Here is a 14,330-nt window from a genome sequence, read left to right as displayed (position 1 = left end):
TCAGATGCGACTCGTTTAGTTTGGCATTATGTTCAGTATGAGCTGCTAGGAGTGAAAGGCCTGATTTCATGCTGCGTGTGTCTATGACTTTGACACTATGAAACTGGCAGTTGGTTGGGATTAACAGCAGCATTGACAGTTTAGTTGATCTCCTTCTGGAATATGTAATCTTGCTGGTTACTCTGGAGGTTCTTCTGCTCATTGAGCCCTTCCCATACACGGGACTGTTGAACTGTCTGTCCCCAGTTTGACTGAGTCGATGAGTTTCCACTTCAGCAGGTAATTGAGTCCCGCATTGCGCTGGTTTCTCTGTGATTTCGGTGTCCTTGTATCTGCCCAGGATGAACGATTGGTTGAAATCATATCCACGCAGACGTTAGTCTCATTGTCCATGTTGTGAATGTGTTTTTATTCTGCTTGATATATCCACAAGGTGGGGATGTCGCTGGTCAGGACAGCATTTGTTGTTCATCCTGATTCGCCGCTGCCTCGCTGCTCGGGAGACATGGATTCGATCCCAGTCTCGTGTGACTGTGTGTAGTTTGCACATTCTCTCTTTGCTTGTGTGAGTTTCCTCCCACAGACTGAAGGTGTGTAGGTTACTGGGGTCAGCCATGGGAAATGAAGGGGAACGGAATAGTTATGGAGTGTGGGTCTGCTAGGATGTTCTTCAGAGAGATGGTGTCGACTGGAAGGGCCGAATGGCCTGCTTTCCCACACGGTCGTCATTCTCGAATTAAGGGTCAGCTATTTCGTTCAGGTCCTGGAGACACAAGTAGGCAGGATTGGGTAAAGATGGTAGCATCCCCTGGATAAGTGACATGCATGAATGGGATTGCAGGAAATTAAAGGCATGTTCTCTGTTCCTGAGGTCAGGCTTCCATTCCAGGTTTTATTCGTCGAACTTTAACATTACCAGTTCCGTGTGTGAGTCCCCAAGGATGACTAATTTATTATATAACCACAACACCGCCTTCTCCAGGTTGCAGTATTTATTGGGAACAAGAAGCTGATTCTGAGTTGATGCGAACAAAAATAGTTGCCAATGTCAAAACCACTGATCCAAACAGGAAAATGAAATTTCGTACCTTGCCACCCCAAAGTTAAAGTCTCCACATGCTTTGGATGCACCAATCGGCTGTCTCAGCAACATGTACTGTTTATGGTCATAATATTATAAATGGGGGCAAGTATTCCCTTCCACCCCGCTTTTGACCAGGACCCACCTCGGAAATACATGCGCCTCTCTCCTGTCATTCCATCCCAGTTTCCAATTGGATCTTCGTGGCTGCTTCACACAGTTTCTCTGATTCCGGATCTGGAACTGGGATTATGTGTGACTGCATGCAGCAGTTGGTCCTGCCTTGTGTGGGCAAAGTAATGAAGTAGCCGATGTTCAAATATAATGCTATTGAAGCATACGTTTCAACAATATTCTGCACTCTCCCAAATGTTTGGAGAGTTTCATTAATCACATTCTCCTGTACTCTCATTCATGGAACCTCCACAGTCTCTGGGGATGCAATAGTTAAAGATTCGGTTCATTTTGCGTTCCTACATACCTGTTGCTAAGTCCTGATATTGTACATTCTTCCTGACATTTTCTCTGCTACCATATTGTTTGCAGTTTGCAAGCGTGGTCTGTGGAATGCTGCAACCTTCCACTGCACCATACGTTTAGTAGTTCGCATTCTGCGTTGTGATTGCAGCGACCTCGGCTGTAATTCACACCATAGCGGTCAGTTCTCTCAAAGCTTTACTTTTTGTGAAACACGGTAAGAAATTAATCGTTTTTTAGGAGATAATATTCTCCGAGGTGATGATTTCTTTTCCATCGAATTTTGTTGTTCTGTGTTTCAAATACCAGGATTTAAACCCAAAAGTTCTCGAAGATGTCTCTCCCTCGCACTCTCCCTAGCTCTCTTTTCCGTCCCTCATCCCATTTGACTGAGGCATTGCACAATCTAACATACATTTTCACGTTGATACCGTCCAGTCTGTGCCATTGCACTCACTGTTGCCCCAATCTCTTCATTGGCACTTCAAATCATTCGATCCGTTTGGATATCGTGGCTATGAGATCAATTCTCTTTTAGCAGCTTTTACTGACATGGACCAGAGATTATTGGAGCGTGAGGCTCAATAAAAGGGCATTGGGAACAATTGGGGGAAAGAGACTGTATTGGAAAAGGTCCCCCAGGATGGCTTTCTGCGATAGCCGAGTGGTATTATCTCTGGATTGTTAACACAGCAAAGCCAGGTAATGTTCTGTGGACACGGGTTGGATTCCCACCACACCACGACGATGATAGTATGTGAATGCAATAAATGCCTAGAATTAAGAATACGTTGTCTGAAAAACACATCTGTTTCACTGACGTCCTTGAGGGAAGGAAACTACTGTCCTTATCTGGTCTGGCGTCCACGTGACTCCAAACCGGAAGGCAATAAATGCTGCAGAGCCACCCCCGATGCTGTTACAGAATGAAAATATGTTCATTCGGCTCAGTGCTAGAACTGTCCAGGGATGGGATCGCACTGGGAAAGTTGTAGGAGAGATTCACTCGGATAGTGTCGAGGCTGAAGAGTTTCAGTCTTGAAGGGAGACAGGACAAACTGGGGTTGTTTGTAACCGAGCAGAGGGGTTTGTGAGGGGTATAGATAAGGTAGACTGAAAGAAGCGTTTCCCATCGATGGAAAGAACGATCACAGGGAGCCAGAAATTTAATGAGAAAGGCAGAAAGGTTAAAGTAGATGTGGAGAAAAGCGGTTTAGGCTGGCGGGTGTTCGAATTTGGAACACACAGTCTGTAAGGGTCAGAGAGGCAGCAACCCTTATAACCTGAAGGAATATGCAGATGAGAATATGTTCTGCCAAGACATCTTCGAGAAGGTAAGGCGATGGGCTAAACCATTCGGGTCGTTAAGCAGTTGCTTTTGACAAATGCAACCACAACCAGCTGAAGTGTCTCCTTTGAAACTGTTGTCATTGCTAGTATAGTGGTTAGTGTCACCGTATGTTATGCGGGAGTTAGGAGTTCAATTCCTGGCTGGGGCACTGTAAATGTTTTAAAACTGTCGCTCGGTTTCCAAGTGCGGGTTATTAATTCCTGCCCTTCCATTCTCCATAGGAAATGTCACAGGAAGGACAGTGCTGTCTGTATCAGTGTGGGGAAGGTCTGCAGCTCCCAGCGAGACAGAGTGTCAATGAAAGTGCAAACACGTGACTTCTGCAACCTGCACCTTGTGTCTGTACTGGAATCTAAACCATTAAAAAAAAGAAGGAGGAAGCTGAGGAAGAAACAGGATAAACCAATTCAGATGTGAGCGAAGAAGCATTTTCCGCAGCATCATGAGGAAAACTGGCAAATGGCTCCGAGAAAGAGTTTATCTTTCAGAACTGTTACTTCACAGAGATGTTTCTTGTTCCACTCAAGCCCTTAAGAAATTGAATAACAATTTAACTAAGACTTGAAATGTTAGAACGCACCAGCCGATGAGTCACGTACTGGAAACTGTGTTTACAAGCCAGATGTTTGATAACTGATGATGATGCAATAGGCTGAAGGACCATTCGCCATGCTTTAAAAACTCAATAACTGTCATTTTTCAACTGAACAAAATAGGCAAATACAAAGTCATCAAGAAAAGTTCCAAGCATTGCATATGTCGTCCTTGGTGCGAACATGGTGAAATTCAGCGGTCTCACTGCTATTTCCCAACGTTGATTTCCAGTCAGGGAAAAAAAATGTTGTTCCTCATGGAAATCTTAAATTGAACATGAGTTCCAGACATCACAAAACAGCAAAGGTAGCAGTTCTGTCAGAGTCAGTGAGAATGTCATATCGGAGATGAAATCAAATGGGAAGAAACGCTGAAATCAGTTGGACTGGGGTATGCAAATTTGAAAATCACACAACACCAGGTTATAGTCCAACAGGTTTAATTGGAAGTACTAGCTTTCGGACCACTGCTCATTCATCAGGTGATTGTGGAGTCCACAGTTGTTAGACACAGAATTTATAGCATATGTTTACAATGTGATGTAACTGTAATTGTACATTGAAAAATACCTTGATTGTTTGCTAAGTCTCCAATCTGTAAGAATGACCATGTTAGCTTTACTTCTTTCATATGTAAAGTGCAAAACCTTTTTATTTTAATGTTTAATTCTCAGGTGAAGTTTAACAACTGGTGTCTGCGCCCCCCACCTCCACCCCCACCCCCGTGCTGCTGTCTGTTCTATAATGTTTAGACTGATTCTAGTTTATAAAAATGAGTTGCCAGAGACTTACATGGATTCATCCAGTTTTTGAGCAAAGTACAATGTAACTCTACAAGTACAAATTCGCCCCACAGACGTGTGTGTGTGTGTGTGTGTGTAGGAGGGTCTCTGTTTGTAGATAGGGCAATGGGATCACCTGTACTGTGACATGAACCCAATGACTATGGGTACCGAATTTAGATATCAGTCTCTGTGGGGGCACTTTTAGCTGCTGCCTGTTCCGAAGACCGCCTTGGAGGATTGTCATCCAAAGATCCGAGGTCGAATGTCCTGGATCACTGAAGTGCTCTCCAACTGGGAAGGGGCACACCTGACTGTTGATTAATGCGTGACGCCAATTCCCTTTTTGTAGCCTCTGTTCAGCTTCACCAATGTACCATGCCTTAAGGCATTCTTGCCTGCAGCGTGTTTTTTTTTAGATTAGCGTCAGTCTAAACATTATGGCATGGACGCAACACACAGGGACTAACACCTTCAACATATTATCTATGCTGACACTAATTGGTAAAGTCCACCTGAGAATGTAACTGTTAAAAGAAAGTTTTTCGATTTACATAAGAAAGAAATGAACCAAACATAGTCATTCCAACAGATGGAAGACTTAACAAGCAATCAAGGTATTTTTCCAATATATAATTTCAGTGACATTACACTGTAACCTTTCGCTATAAATTCCGTATCTTACCACTGTGTACTCCATAGCCACCTGATGAAGGAGCAGCTCTCCAAATGCTATTGCTTCCATTAAACCTGTTGGACTATGACCTGGTGTTGTGTGATTTTTAACTTTGTATTAGAATGCGGATCTCACAATTAAAATAATGACGAAGAAGCATTTATTCTCTCAGACAGTTCTGCATCAGTGGACTTTCTTTTAGCAGAAAGCTGTTGAGGACGTGTCATTAGGTGTAATGAGACTGAGATCGGCAGATCTTCAAACAGCAAAGACATCAAGCGTGATGGGGAAAGGCAAGAAAGTGCAGTTCAAGGTTATCAGATCAGATATGAAACCATTCAATAGCGGAGTAGACGTGATGGTCTGAATGGTGTCTATCTGTTCCTAAAATTGTTGGCCTTAATATAAAACTGCAAAACCGACTTGAGTAAAACGTGCCAAATTTAAAAAAGCGTGGGCCCCCGGAGCACTGAACCGAGGTGAAATGTACAAAGAACCACACACAAAGGCAGACAATATTGGATAATTGATCCGTAGTGATCAGTGTACCAAGGTAAACAGGAAAACCGATATTCAGTATCTACATTGAACCTGGCTCCACGGGGCATGTCGTTAACTCACACAAACCACTATTCCCCTTCCGTTTTCCTGACGCCCCCCCCCCCCCACCCCCCACTGTTCTTGTATTAAACTGATTGAACGTCAGGCAATTGCCGATGACATTGCGGAGTTGGAACTGTAGCACATAGAACATAGAACATTACAGCGCAGTACAGGCCCTTCGGCCCTCGATGTTGCGCCGCCCTGTCATACTAATCTGAAGCCCATCCCATCTACACTATTCCATGTTCGTCCATATGCCTCTCCAATGACGACTTAAATACACTTAACCTTGGCGAATCGACCACGGTTGCAGGCAAAGCATTCCATGCCCTAACTACTCTCTGAGTAAAGAAACTATCTCTGACATCTGTCTTATACCTATCTCCCCTCACTTTAAAGTTGTGGTCCTCGTGCTTGCCGTCCCCATACTTGGAAAAAGACTCTCCCTGCCCACCCTATCAAAATCTCTGATTATCTTGTATGTCTCCATTAAGTCACCTCTCAGTCTTCTCTCCAACGAGGACAGCCTCAAGGCCCTCAGTGTTTCCTCGTAATGCATTCCTTCCGTATCAGGCAACATGCCAGAAAATCACCTCTGCACCCTTTCCAAAGCGTCAACATTCTTCTTATAATGCGGTGACCAGAACTGTTCACAATACTTCAAATGTGGCCGTACCAGATCTTTGTACAGCTGCAGTATAACCTTCTGATTCCAGAACTCAATCCCTCTATTAATAAAGTCCAAAACACTGTTTTCCTTCTTAACAACCCTGTCAATCTGGGTGGCAACTTTCAGGGATCTGTGTACATTGACACCGAGATCTCTCTGCTAATCTGCACTCCCAAGGATCTTACCATTAGCCCAGTACTTTGCATTCCGATTACTCCATCCAAAGTGTATCACCTCACACTTGTCCACATTAAACTCCATTTGCCACCTCTCAGCCCAGCTCTGCATCCTATCTATGTCTCTTTGCAAACTATTACATCTTTCGTCACTATCCACAACTCCACTGACCATAGTGTTGTCAGCAAATTTATTAACCCACCCTTCTAAGCCCTCATCCAGGTCATTTATAAAAATGACGAATAGCAGTGGACCCAACATCGACCCTTGCGGAAAGCTGCTAATAACTGGACACCAAGGTGAACATATTGCATCAACTACAACACTCTGTTTTCTTTTAGCGAGAAAATTACTGATTCAAACTGTTATGTCTCGCACAATCCCATTCCTCCGCATTTTGTATAATAGCCTACTGTGGAATCCTTATCGAACACCTTGCTAAAATCCATATACAGCACATCAACCTGTTTACTCTCATCCACCTGTTTGGTCACTTTGTCAAAAAACTCATAAGTTTCGTTAGGCACGACCTACCCTTTACAGAACAGTGCTGACTGTCCCTGATCAGATTATTATTTTCTAGATGATTGTAAATCCTATCTCTTATAACCTTTTCCAAAGCTTTACCAACAACTGAAGTGAGACTTACTGGTCTGTAATTACCAGGGTTGTCTCTCCTACCCTTCTTGAACAAGGGAACCACATTTGCAATCATCCAGTACTCAGGCACTATTTCTGTAGACAATGATGATTTCTAGATCAATGGCACAGGCTCGGCAATCCCCTTCCTTGCTTCCAACAGGATCCCAGGATAGATCTCATCCGGCCCAGAGGACTTGTCTATTTTCACACTCTGCAGTATTTCTAATACCTCTTCCTTGTGAACCTCATTCTCTTCGAATCTGGATGCAAGTATCTCTGTATCTTCCTCGCAAACATTTTCATTTTATATCGTGATGACTGTCGAAAAATATTTATTTAGTGTTTCCCCTATCTCCTCTGACTCCCCACACAACTTCCCACTATTATTCTTGATTGGCCCTCATTTAACTCTGGTCATTCTTTTATTCCTGACATACCTATGGAAAGCCTTAGGGTTAACCCTGATCCTATCCGCCAACAACTTCTAATGTCTCCTCCTGGCTCTCATGTCTCCTCCTGGCTCTTCTGAGCTCTCTTATTAGGTCATGCAGGGAAACGATTCTGTCTGCTGCACATCATCATTCTGCTTCGAAATATCAGGCAGTATTTCATAGAATTACTGTAAACGTTAACATTTAACAAGCAATGACAGTGAAATCACTGAATCCTCATCACTATACTACCAGGGAAGATTTCTGTTAACAGCACCCTGGACATCATGAGATTCGCCATTCTATTCTCCCATCCTTCTTTGCGTGATCCCCTCGGCCCTATTCCGGTCTTGTTGGTTGGTTTACAATACTGAGGCTATCGAATCATCTTTGCATTTCAGTTTCTAAAGGATGAGACCTTCTCTCTGAGCTGGCAATGTGCTTGCTCAGTGGTGATAACACTGTCCTTGTAAACTAGAAAAGTGCTTGAAATAGGCCATTCCTGTTTTTCATTCCAAGAACTTGAGGCAAACCGTTCGGCAGGACAGGAAATAGCAGGCGTGAGCAGTGATCAAGTTTGGCAGCAAGAACGAGGTGAGGCAGTATAAACTACAGAGTAATGGGGAAACAATGGGAAGGAACACTGGGACTGGAGGGGCTGAATGATTCCTTTCTTTGCTGTAACCAGACATTGGTGTTGAACTCTGAAATGCGGCAACATCAGACAAGTCGGTGAAATCTTACATTCTGCTTGTTTTCTCCCGAGGCCTGTGTCACACTTTGGGAAATGTGTCTGTGTGCTTCAGTCTATGGGTAAAAATGGGGTTCAGTTCCCATCTCAAACATCAATCCCATTTATTGTGTTTTACGAGATTAAAACGTTCCAGAGAAATTAGCATTCAGGTGAAACGTCAGAGTTCACAAGGTTACAGACCAAGTGCTGGGAAATGAGATGAAGGGGCCCATTTCTGTGCTGTAAACACTCGATAATTCAATCATTTTTTAGGGGAAACATATCTGCAGTGATATAATTCCAAAAACTGTGTTATGAAGAAACGGTACAACGGCTTCTGCCCTCATCCCTGGTGGTCTAGTGGTTAGTATTCAGCGCTTTAACTGAGTGGCCTGGGTTTCATTACCGTTCAGGAAATCAGGACTTCTTGTTCCTGACGCAGCGAGAGCAGGTCTACCAGGAATCTGTTTCATGCCTTAGATCAGTCAATACTCCAGCTCATCAAAGAAGGGAAAAGTGCCTTCCCTCTCTGTGCACAGTCGGACAGTTAATCCTTCATTCTCCTCTGATTCCACTTACCAAAGAGTTTCAAAATATTGTCAAAACTCAGTCTCAGCTGTTTCTTTTCTTCCTTTTGATACATAGGAGCTGCAGCGATTGAGTGCGTTGGTTTCTGAAAACGAAACGTACCTATTTGCAATGTATTGGGCTATTCCAGGATTGCCTTGTCTGACAACGGTGGGGCATGACTGATGTTGTCTATGATATGGAGTGCCAGTGTTTGAGTTGAATAGACAAAATTAAAAATTACACAATATCAGGGCCGAGTCCAACAGGTTTATTTGGAAGCACTAGCTTTCGGAGAGCCACTCCCTCATCAAGTGGGTGTTTTTCTGCAGAAACTTGGTGTGTGTGTCAACATGCGCGATCTTTTGGAAGATCATCTGGACTTTAACCGACCGTTCGTGGTGTCGACGGTACCCATGACTTGGAGGCGTTGGTGTTGGACTGGGGTGGATACATTTAATAATCATACAAAGAAATTTTAGATTCCAACAGTTGACAAACACCTGATGAAGAAACAGTGCATGGAACACTGGTGCTTCCAAATACGTCTGTTCAATACAATCTGGTGCTGTGTGATTTTTAGTCTGATAGCATTTGGTAATGTTTAACTGATCGAAGACAGTGAAAGAATTTTCGCTCGTGAAGATGAAAATTTCAAATATTATCCACCTCAACATAACAAAAATGATTAGGTTGGATGTATGATGAATCTCCACAATGCGCTTGCGCAAAGTAAAAGTCGAACTTGCAACTGCCTGATCCGTAGCCAGCTATCCGAATGGTTGTACCACTGGCCAGATGCACAGCTGAGATTTTACACGCTGCAGAGCTGTATGTTAACAAGGACATGAGCAATAACAGTAACAGTCACAAGGTGAACAAAGAACAAAGATAATCACCATCATTGATTCACTTCAAATTGTCTTCAAAAAAACGACCATTCACAATCTGATCAACCAATCAATGAGGTCACTGATGATCTTGGAAATTGCAACTGACTTTGCTGCGTTTTCACCATAATTTGAGGTAAACCCCAGCCTAATCATAACATCGCATATTCCCATTAATTTTCAGCTTTAGATTACGTTAATGACCTGTCCGTATTTGCAGGAAATGAGTGAAAATGTCCTTCCCGTAATGTAATCCAGTGCAGAGTCGGCCAGAAAAGAAAAGACAAAGACATGAAATATCACTCCCATTTCTCTCTGTACCAATGCGTTTTCCTGAGTTGAATATTTGCAGGACTTGTCTTTACTATATAAAGAATTAATTGTTTTCCCGGGAAAGATTCTTCATAAATCAATTAACACCTGAGGTATTGAAACATATTTTACTTCAGATTAAAATAGTTGAATATCTTTTCCCCCAGCCTAATGTCCCAATCCTCCCTCCTCTTCCATGTAAATACAAGCTTTGCCAGGTGATGTTGGAGCTCCCACTCTGATGTCCCAATGCTCCCAGCTGCTACATGTCATTAAATGCTGGTCCTTGTGAGGTTAGAGCTCCCAATCTGATGTCCCAGTGTTCCCTCCTCCATGTCAATAGAAGAAGTCCAGTTGATGTTGGATCTATCACTCTGATGTCCCAAAGCTCCCTGCTGCTACATGTCATTGAAAGCTGATCCAGGTGAGAGTGGAGCTCCCAGATGGATCTCGCAAAGCTCCCTGCTCCATGCTAACTGAAGCCGCTCCAAATGAGGATGGATCTTGCATTCGGATGTGCCAATGCTCCCTGCTTCTCCATGTCAACAGAAGCTGCTCCAGGTGTGGTTGGAACTCCCAGACTGATGTCACAATGCTCCCTGGTCCACGTCAAAAGACGCTGCTCCAGATGAAGTGGGAGCTCCCATCCCTGGCAGCTCACATACTTCTATACCATCATAGAAATACTGCCCACTGAACATTTCTACCACTGGAGCCATTGGTGGAATATCTGCATCATGAGAACCAAATATTATCTTTAGTCACCCCCGAATCATTATTTCCAAAAGTCATTCTTTCTTAAACCTTATTTAGCATGTGCATACTGCAGTCAAGCCGAAGTAAGATAATGGTAAGAATTGATGTTAGCTTAATAAAAAGTACATCCTATTTTTCATGTTAAGTAACTGCGACTTAGCAAGGACAATATTGATATTGAAATCACACTTTTATTCCAGGTGAGAGAATGTGGTTTGCATTATTTAAAATGAACTGGTTCACTGTGTAAAATGATCAAATAGATCTCAATTTCAAAACAAAATTGGATACGTTGTCATCCATCTTGAAATGTGGTGTCTTCTTCTTTCAACTAGACGGGTCTTATAACGAAAAGTCTATTAATGATATGCGTATAAAGACACTTTAAATCGCAAGGTTTATGAAGGTTTGTAGCTCAGGTTGAGGATTAGGGTGTCGGTTTGCTCGCTGATCTGTAGGTTTGATACCCAGACGTTTCATTATCTGGCTCCGTAACATCATCAGTGGCGACCTCCAAGTGAAGCTGGTGTCTCTTGCTTTCTATTTATATCTTTCTCCTGGATGGGGTTCCTGGGGTTTGTGGTGATGTCATTTCCGGTTTGTTTTCTGCGGGGTTGAGAGATGGCATTTAGAACTATGTGTTTGTTTATGGCATTGTGGTTGGAGTGCCAGGCCTCTGGGAATTCTCTGGCATGTCTTTGCTTAGACTGTCCCAGGATCAATGTGTTGCCCAAGTCGAACCGGACTACCAAAAATCCATAAACGAGGAGCCCCCCTCAGACACATAGTCTCTTTACCCGGAACACCAAATTACAGACGGGCCAAAGAACTACACGCAAGACTGAAATGCCTCATAGAAGAGTCACACCACTCCATCCACTCCACCCAGGAATTCCAAAAAATCATCAAAAACACCAAAATAGAGGAAGAAGAAACAATGATCTCATTCGACATAACAGTACTGTTCACCTCCATCAACATCGACCTGGCAAAGGAAACACTTCCCACACTTTTCGAACAGACCTTCACACACACCAACCACCATCAATCACATTACCAACGAAAGCATAATGAAGCTCGTGGACGTGTACCTCACCACCGACTTCACTTTCAACAATATTGTCTACAAACAAACCAATGGCGCACCCATGGAATCTCCGGTATCAGGATTCATAGCAGAAGCAGTAATGCAAAGACTAGAACAAACAGCCCTACCAACAATCAAACCAAAAATCTGGGTCCGCTACGTAGATGACACCTTTGTCATCACAAAGCGAAACAAGATAGAAGAGACATTTAACATCATAACAACACCCTCAGAGGCATAAATTTCACCAAGGAGGAAGAAACCGGCAACAAACTCGCATTCCTGAATGTCACAGTAGAAAGAAAGGACAACGGAGAACTACAAACCTGCGTATACAGAAAACCGACAAACGCTGACCAAATACTTAACTCCACCAGCAACCATCCCAACACACACAAACGAAGCTGCATCAGAGCACTATTCCAATGAGCCACCACACACTGCAGCACAGACGAACTTCGAAAAACAGAGGAGAACCACGTATTCAACGTATTCGAGAAGAATAGATACTCACAAAATACAGTCCGCAGATTCCTCAAGAACAAACCACGACAAGCAGACCAAACACAGTCAGAAACCCTAAACACCTTACCATACATCAAAGAAGTGCTAGAAATGACAGCCAGACTACGAAAACCCCTCGGAATCCTAGTAGCACACAAACCCACCAACACACTCAAACAAAAACCAACAAACTTAAAAGACACAGTTCAACCCTTGGACAAAACCAACGTCATCTATAAAGTTCCATGCAAGGACTGCCACCAACACTACGTAAGACATACAGGAAGAAAGTTAGCCACCAGGATACACGAACACCAGCTAGCCACAAAAAGACACGACCTTCTCTCCTTCGTAGTCCTACATACGGATTAAAAATATTACTATTTCGACTGGGACAACACATCTATCCTGGAACAGTCTAAGCAAAGACACGCCAGAGAATTCCTAGAGGCCTGGCACTCCAACCACAATGCCATAAACAAACACTTAGATCCAGATGCCATCTATCAACCCCTCAGAAAACGTACAGGAAATGACATCACCACAAACCCCAGGAACCCCTTAGAGGAGAAAGATAAGAATAGAAAGCAGGAGACAACAGCTTCGCTTCACTTGGAGGTCGCCACTGATGATGATGTTACATAGTCAAGTAAAGAAACGTCTGGATATCAAAGCTACAGCTCAGCGAGCAAACCTACACCCTACATTTTAAATCATTTTTCATGTTTATGTTGCATGAATCTGCGGTTATTGATCCACAGTTCAGTTTCACTCCCTATAGGTAACATGCTGATTTCTCCAGTTGTTCAATGTGATGCATCCAGTGTGTGCATAACGAGAGGGAGCTTGCTACCCACATCTTGTGTTTATCTGTGCCTTATGTCCAGCATTCATCAATGGCGAGAGCAAGGGGCAAGGGCGAGACCAATGTGTAAGTCCCTCCGTGCCCATGCACGGCACCCACAGCGGCAATTCTCCACTGTGCATTTACAGCCAGTTCTCAGTGCCCCTACACCCACGCCCTGCCCCTTTGCAATATCTCCATTAATTTGTGCTGTCTCGCTGTGCTCTTCTCACCAGGATTAATTACTTCTACTCAACCTCCTTCAGATGTAATCTGACAAAACATTCATTAAGAATCCCTTTGCATAAACATGCACTTCGCAGCTCTTGTTATCTGATTTTTCTGGATGTCGTTCATACGAAAAAACGTTCACAGCAACTTGACTTGAAAAAGAAAACCACGCTACCTTTCATTATCCCAATGCAACCTACATTTCAATACAGTTTAGCCAACAGGCTCAAGCTATTCTTTGGAATTTTGTAATAACGTCGATGCATATGAACTGACTATTGGAACTCCAATTTCAACACGACAGCTGTGATCATCTTAAAGCAGCACCACGGATATGCCATGGATTACAGCGACGAGAGTGGGATTCGAACCCACGCGCGCAGAGCGCAATGAATTAGCAGTCCATCGCCTTAACCACTCGGCCACCTCGTCACAGATGCTGGCAAGGTTATCACCTTTTGAATAATTGAATTGCGTAAATTATGCAGAGCAGCAGATATTTCTCCCTGGTGTTGGTAAAATGATAAATAACACAGTACGGTTCCAAGACTATGGTCTGGCCCCTGGGTTGTGGGGCAAGTGCACCCCCACTGTCACACTATGCACACAGTGATCTGAACAAAAATGAGGAAATGAATATGTAACAAGTTCTGTTGAATTCTGTGAAGATTTGAAGTCAACGGAATGAAGAACCCGAGACAGCAGGAGGTTTTCTTTCAAGAAAGAGTTGGATAGAGCTCTTAAGGATCGTGGAATCAAGGGTTATGGGGATAAGGCAGGAACAGGATACAAATTGAGGATGTTCAGCCATGATCATAATGAATGGTGGTGCTGGCTGGAAGGGCAGAATGGCCTACTCCTGCACCTGCTATCTATTGTCAATTAAATTGTCTGTGAGGAATTGTTTTCCAGACTGGAGGAGA

General features: G+C 43.4%; 1 non-coding gene across 1 annotated transcript; it reads right to left on the bottom strand.

Annotated features, from left to right (window-relative positions):
• Positions 1-13,757: 13,757 nt before the first annotated feature.
• On the bottom strand, positions 13,758-13,839 carry trnas-gcu (transfer RNA serine (anticodon GCU)). The gene has a single exon. It is a non-coding gene; the product is annotated as a tRNA-Ser (tRNA).
• Between the last annotated feature and the right edge of the window lie 491 nt (positions 13,840-14,330).

This window comes from Chiloscyllium punctatum, chromosome 19 (genome assembly GCF_047496795.1).
Source record: "Chiloscyllium punctatum isolate Juve2018m chromosome 19, sChiPun1.3, whole genome shotgun sequence".
Lineage (NCBI taxonomy): Eukaryota > Metazoa > Chordata > Chondrichthyes > Orectolobiformes > Hemiscylliidae > Chiloscyllium > Chiloscyllium punctatum.
The sequence above is the reverse complement of the archived record's forward strand: the minus strand, read 5'-3'. Positions and strand labels throughout refer to the sequence as shown.